Source organism: Moschus berezovskii, chromosome 17, assembly GCF_049115385.1.
Source record: "Moschus berezovskii isolate FMDL1 chromosome 17, NW_MosBer_1.0, whole genome shotgun sequence".
NCBI lineage: Eukaryota > Metazoa > Chordata > Mammalia > Artiodactyla > Moschidae > Moschus > Moschus berezovskii.
The window spans coordinates 46,786,880-46,794,074 of record NC_142476.1 but is presented as its reverse complement, the minus strand read 5'-3'; positions in this window follow the sequence as shown (position 1 = coordinate 46,794,074).

The following is a 7,195-nucleotide window of genomic DNA, read 5'->3' as shown; positions in this document are numbered from 1 at the left end:
TCCACATGCTGATGCTGGTCATCAGAGAAACAGAAAGATATGAATCGCCACCTATGAACAGTAGGAAAACAAATTCACCTGAAACAAAAATGGCAACTTCAAGGTAATTTTTCCTTAAAGGGTAATCTCATCAGAGATGTGAAAGGAATTCACAGCACTTAGAAAGACGAAGGTTGGTGAACTAGATCCTTAACATTTACAAATGCACTCCCAGGACACGTGGGTGTACAGTGGGGCTTGGCTATGCAGGGTCAGTTATTATGCACAAGCGTAGGAAATCAGGGGATGTGGTCTTAGATTTATGGGGGTGAAATGTGTTCAAGGGACTTTGGGGGCCCGGCCTCACTTTCTAATGCTGGAAAGCGCTGGAATTCATTTTCGACAAGTCCCTTGTGACAGGGCAGGCAGATCCAAGCACTTTTTCTCTTGAACAAAGGAGCAGCCATGCCTCAAGCCCAGTCCAACCTGAAATACCAGATTTCCTAATGAGAAGTCAGCCCAGCGGCCTGCCCCAGCAACTTCCTACTCTGTTTAACCCTTTCCTTCCCTCCTGTAGGTCCCCAGAATTCTGCCTGCAAATACCATGAAGACTATTTGAATTTAAAATACGTGTATATCTCTGAAAATCCTCACCTCTGACTACTTTTTAGAAAGAAGCATGAATCACATTCTCACACACACATCATCAACCCAAAACAGCAAGTGAGAACACTGCAGGAGACAGTAAATAAAATAGTACCACCAGGGCTTCTCTGGTGGCTCATGGTAAAGAATCTGCCTGCCAATGCAGGAGACATGGGTTCGATCCCTGATCCGGGAAGATCCCATATGTCTCGGAGCAGCTAAGCCTGTGTGCCAAAACTACTGAGCCTATGCTCGAGAGTCTGAGAGCCACAACTATTGAAACCTGAGTGCCTGGAGCCCATGCTCTGGAACAAGAGAAGCCATGGCAGTGAGAAGAGCCCGCACAGCAACTAGAGAGTAAGCCTGCACTCTTTGCAACTAGAGAAAAAAAGCCTGAGCAGCAAGGAAGACCCAGTACAGCCAAAAATAAATAAATAAGTTAAAGTATTTTTTTAAAAAGAGGTACTTTCAATCACTATAAAGTTATACATGCATCTTTCTAATTCACATACTTTTTTGGATAAAAAGAATAATAGTTCCAATCATTTTTCAGACTAGATCACCGTAAAATTTTGAGCTAGTTCACAAATAATAAAAGCCACTCTTTTGGCTCAGTTGGTAAAGAATCGGCCTGTAATGCAGGAGACACGAGAGACATGAGATCAGTCTTACCTGGGAAATCCCATGGACAGAGGGGCCTGGTGGGCTACCATCCATGGGGTCACAGAGTCAGATAACTAAGCAGTCATGCACAAATAATATAGATCAGATGTCTCTTAAGTCACCAAAATCCTCTCTATTATTAATAAAACTTTACACACTCCTATCTAGTAATTGAAAATACCAAGTTCCAAAATGAGTTTCTATAATTCCAATGGTTGTAAATCCTGTTGTCTTTTTTAAAAGTCAGTCTTTAGGCTCTGAACTTTAAAGTCTTCTCATCTTTCTTAATCTCACTTAATACACATAATAGTGGTATTTCTGTCTCTTCTTTTGTTTAACTTATGTAGATTTTTTTTTAAGTATTAGATATGAAAAGTTTGGGGAGTTAAAAATCCTGTGAACAGAAAAACAGTGAAATCTGAAGAACACATTTTAAAATTAAAAACTAATAAAGAAATGTAAATGAGAGTGAAAAGTTTTCTCCCCTGCAAGAATGAGCTATACCTTCTTTGTTTTTCCTATTTTCTTCTTTTTTCTCTGCTTATGAATTTAGGAAAGATAAAAAAGCAAATACTCTTCGATAGCTGAAATATAGAGAAAATGAACACTTCAAACACTATTGGTAAGAGTAGTTGTTTAGTTGATAGGTGGTGTCCAACTCTTCTGCAAGCCCATGGACTATAACCCACCAGGCTCCTCTGTCCACGGGATTTCCCAGGCAAGAATACTGGAATGGGTTGCTATTTCCTTCTCCAGGGGATCTTCCTGACCCAGGAACGAAACCTGTGTCTCTTGCATTGGCAGGCGGATTCTTTACCACTGACTCACCAGGGATGTCTTCGGTAAGAGTATAAATGAGTTTAAAAAAAAAAAAAAAAAGAGTTATGAGTAAAACTCTATTTGGAAAATAAGCTAGCAATTAGTATGCAAAGATTCAATCATTTCCTTTGATTTGATCATTCTGCTTTGTGCTTTGATCTATTTATTCTAAGGAAATAATTAAAGGTGCACAAAAGTTTTGGATAAAAGATGTTCATTTCAGCATCATTTATAACCGTGAAAACTGGAATCATCCATGGGAGAACTGAAAAATAAAACTGCATTTCCCTGACCACTAGTGGCCAAGAGACCTGCCAGAAGTCTTTACTTCCTACTTCTGGAGAGCCAAAATATAGAGAAAGTGAACACTTTCAAACACTGTTGGTAAGATTTGTTGTTTAATCACTAAGTTGTGTCACCTCTTTTGTGACCCCATGGACTGTAACCTGTCAGGTTCCTCTGTCCATGGAATTTCCCAGGCAAGAATACTGGACTGGGAGTACTGTATATTAATGTAGTTTAATCTGTGCACTGTATTCTTCAGGAACCAAGTCACTGAGTTCAATAAATTGTAGGCAATCTACCAATCAATCAAGGCACTGACTAAAATAACTAAAATTCAGGAACTGCATTAAACTTTTCTGCCCAAGAGTATACAAGCCCTTTATTTAAAAAGTTTTTCATTTTCCTGAGTAAGAACCCTACCAACAAACAGCAATTTGTTGCGACTGCCTTTAACATGATCCAATTCTTTATCTTACAAATGAAAACAGCCATAACCTGGGAAGTCCTTTTATTTCTTTATTAACATTTAACTAACATAATTAAATGAATAATAAAAAAATAAAGTATTTTTAAAGCACTTTCTTTAATGAGATCTCTGCAATGCACATAATGACTTCCTCAAGGAATGAGCAATGTGACAACTAGCTTGTCACAACCAGTGAGTGTTCGAGGAATTTTACTTTCATTGATTCACTGAGACTTCACTGCAGTGGAGGAAGTGGGAGCTATTATTATCCCCTTTTACAGATGAGTAAACTGAAGTATGAGAGCTTGAGTAATTCACCCAATAACCTGGCTGGGAAATGGCAAAGCTAGAATTAGAAACTAGGCAATCAGCATGGAGGTCTCAACCTCCTCAACCACATAGCTATTAAGATACAATGATTACATACAAATGACATAATTAAAACTTATATAACCTAGATTAATATTGAGAACACATTGGGCTTTTGGTAACATAGAAGCAGAGGAGGCAGGGGGACTTCCCTGGTGGTCCAGTGACTAAGACTCCACACTCCCAATGCAGGGGGCTGGGTTCAATCCTTGGTCAAGGAACTAAGATCCCACAAGCTGCAATGAAGACTGAAGATCCCACGTACTGTAATTAAGACCCAGTGCAGCCAAATAAATGAATATATATATATATGTATTTTGAATAAATGAATATATATATGTATAAAGAAACAAAAGAGGGAGAGAAGAGTTGATCACAAAATGTTTATGAAGGAGGTGAAGATGCCAAACCCTTCACTGGTCCTCACGGAGTGGGGGTGACTGGCAAGGGATATTCTAGGCCCACAGCACCATGTGATGTGATGGGAGTGATGGGCTTGTCCCTGAGGCTGGAATACCAGTGATGAGGAGGAAAGAAGTGTGGGCAAGGATTAGAAGGCAAGGTCTGTTTCATCTTGTCCCTATCTTTTCTGTGTGTGTCTCTCTGCTTTTTAAATTATTATTATTTTCTTTCTGGAAGAAATAAAGATGAAAGAAATTTAAGTGGTGGAACGACATAACCAGGTACATTTTCCAAGGTGCGACCACTTGGGCAGCAGTGTAAGAGGCAGTTGAAGAATGGAAGATTTGGGAGTTACAAAGACCAGTTTGGGACTTCCCTATAGCTCAGATGGTAAAGAATCTGCCTGCCAACACAGGAGACATTGATCTGTTCCCTGGGTAGGGAAGATCCCCTGGAGAAGGAAATGGCAACCCACTCCAGTATTCTTGTCGGTAGAATCCCATGGACAGAGGAATCTGGCGGGCTACAGTCCAGGGGGTGACAAACAGCTGGACACGACTGAGTGACTAAGCAACAACAATAAGAAGACCAATTAAAAGGCAAGAAGGGAAAGCAGCTGCTGAGCAGCTGGATTGAGAGGAAGGGACAGATGAAGAGTTTCATTTACCAGACAGAGTTCAGGACTTTGGTCACCAATTAGATGTGAGAAATGAAAGGAAGAGTGATGCGACAGATAACTGACTAATGAAAAATTACCTAAATACATATGCATGCATGTATTTTAGAGGCACCACACTCAGTAAACAGCTTTTCAGAAGACCACCTAAGTTCCAAAGAGGCGAATTTACATTTTTTCCTTCCTCGTATTTCCCCTCCTTACAATAACATCCTGAATCACAATTGTTCTGTTTTCACTTTTAATTACTGAGTCACCTCAAGATAAATACAGTATGAAAGAATTGGTTTCTCAATCATCTTTCCATCATCAAGTTTCCTTTGAACATGTTAAGGACCGATGGAATCACATTGGATACAGACAATCCCTAGTAACCTTGTTTTTTAGAACATAAAAGTTGTTTAAAAAGTATAGACCTGATTCTGACGTAGAAATGCCAATATCATTAAAAAAAAAAAATCTCCATTTGACCTTTTTCAAATTTTATCCCTTATGTAGCAGTTTCCTAAAATACATCTAAAGGAATACAATGATACATTTTTATGTTCTGGAGTATAATTAAACAATGAGTTTGAGGATCTTAGTGGAGAGTAAATGTGCCTTTGTCTCATAAAATTTGCAATTTTGTTCTAACTCAGGAGAGCAAATTGTCCAAATAGTTGTCAAAGACTGATAAAATTAAAAACTAAGGAATATATATTGACTATAAATGATAAAAGTCTTTGAAAACTACTAAAAACACTAAAAAACGATTATTCCTGACAACCAGAGAGCGGCATCTGAAAACCCCATACGAGACACAGTAAGGATGACACACCAGAGAAGCATGTAACAAATCCACTGTTCTCAGAGACAGAACACAGATCTCTGCTAAAGCTGTGTGTCCCGACCTCCATGGCTAGAAGGCTGAATTACAGCCTAATTAGAGTCAGAGAAGAAGGCTTTGTCTCTTTCTTCTCCCAAGAGATACAAAGGTAAAGCTGAAATTGTAATTTGCTGGGCGGCCTAAAACTCCATCCTCTACAGTAAGAGAAAAGTATATAAGGGAAAAGCCTTAATGGAAATATAAGACATCAGAGCCATGACAAAGAAAGCGAGTTCAGAAAAATGACAAGAGTACATGTATTTTTTCTAAATCCAGTAACATGCCCTTTTAGCAATAAATGTTCTTACTTGCTGGAGAAGACTCTTGAGAGTCCCTTGGACTGCACGGAAATCCAACCAGTCCATTCTAAAGGAGATCAATCCTGGGTGTTCATTGGAAGGACTGATGCTAAAGCTGAAACTCCAATACTTTGGCCACCTCATGCGACGAGTTGACTCACTGGAAAAGACTCTGATGCTGGGAAGGATTGGGGGCGGGAGGAGAAGGGGACGACAGAGGACGAGATGGCTGGATGGCATCACTGATTCTATGGACATGAGTTTGAGTGAACTCCGGGAGTTGGTGATAGACAGGGAGGCCTGGTGTGCATGCGATTGAACTGAACTGAACTGAAGTAATAATGGAAACAAGAAAAAGTATACGGGCTTTGAAGGCAGACAGACCACCACCACTTGGGATCTGTGTGACCTGGGGCAAGTTACTCACCTCTCTGACACATTACTTCCTTCATCTGCAAAGTGGTGGAAATGATACCTGCAATTACAGCTTTCAAGAGATTGTACAAAGATTAGATGAAATAATACATGTAAATAAATAAAGCCTCTAACACAATGCCTGGCATATACCACAAATGCGTGAGTGCACGTGTGCTCAGTCGTGTTCGACTTTCTCTGACCTCACGGACTGTAGCCCACCAGGCTCCTCTTTCCTTGAGATTTCCCAGACAAGAATACTAGAGTGGGTTGCCAATTCCTCTTCCAGGGGATATTCCAGACCCAGGGACTGAACTTGCCTCTCCTGTGTCTCCTGCAATGCAGACAGACTCTACTGCTGAGCCACTGGGGAAGCCCAGACCACAAGTATTTGTTACAATAGCGTGCTTGAGGTTTTCCCTTGACTTTGTATTCGTAAAAAAAATCAGTTGTTAAATGTTTTTCCCTTCTAGCACAAAATAAAGCAAAGTAGACTCTTCTTGTCCTGCCTGTCCAACCCCAGCCTCGTCTTATGATTTGAATCAGGGCCAAAAAAAATGAGAGAGAGAGAGAGAGAGAAAGAAACACCATCACCACCACCCTTGCAAAACCCCAAACAAAAAAACCTGAGTGCTTACTGTATGGGACCAGGATCACGCTAAGTGCTAGGGTAGACAAGAACACCGAAAAAGGATGATCTCTGTCCTCATGAGTCTTGCAATATGAATAAGAAAGTGAGATCTCCATAGACAAAGCAACTAGAATAAAGCTTAAAAAATAAAAGATCCAGTATAAGATGAGACGATACTGACAGAATTACCATGGTGACGCATAAGAGGGAAGAACGATGTGGGTTAGAACAATGATGAGGAATTGATGCTTTCAAACTGTGGTGCTGCCGAAGACTCTTGAGAATCCCTTGGACAGCAAGGAGATCAAACCAGTCAATCCTAAAGGAAATCAACTCTGAATATTCATTGGAAGGACTGATGCTGAAGCTGAAGCTCCAATACTTTGGCCACCTGATGTGAAGAGCTGTCTCATTGGGAAAGACCCTGATGCTGGGAAAGATTGAAGGCAGGAGGAGGAGCAGGTGGCAGAGGATGAAATGGTTAGATAGCATCATCAACTCAATAGGCAGGAATTTAAGCAAACTCTAGGAGATAGTGGAGGACAGAGGAGTCTGGCATGCTACAGTCCATGGGGTTGCAGAGAGTCCCACACAACTTAGCGACTGAACAAGAATAATGCTCAAATTCTCTATGGTGAGGGACCACTTTTAACTTTCAACCCATCATGAACCAAGAAGTGGT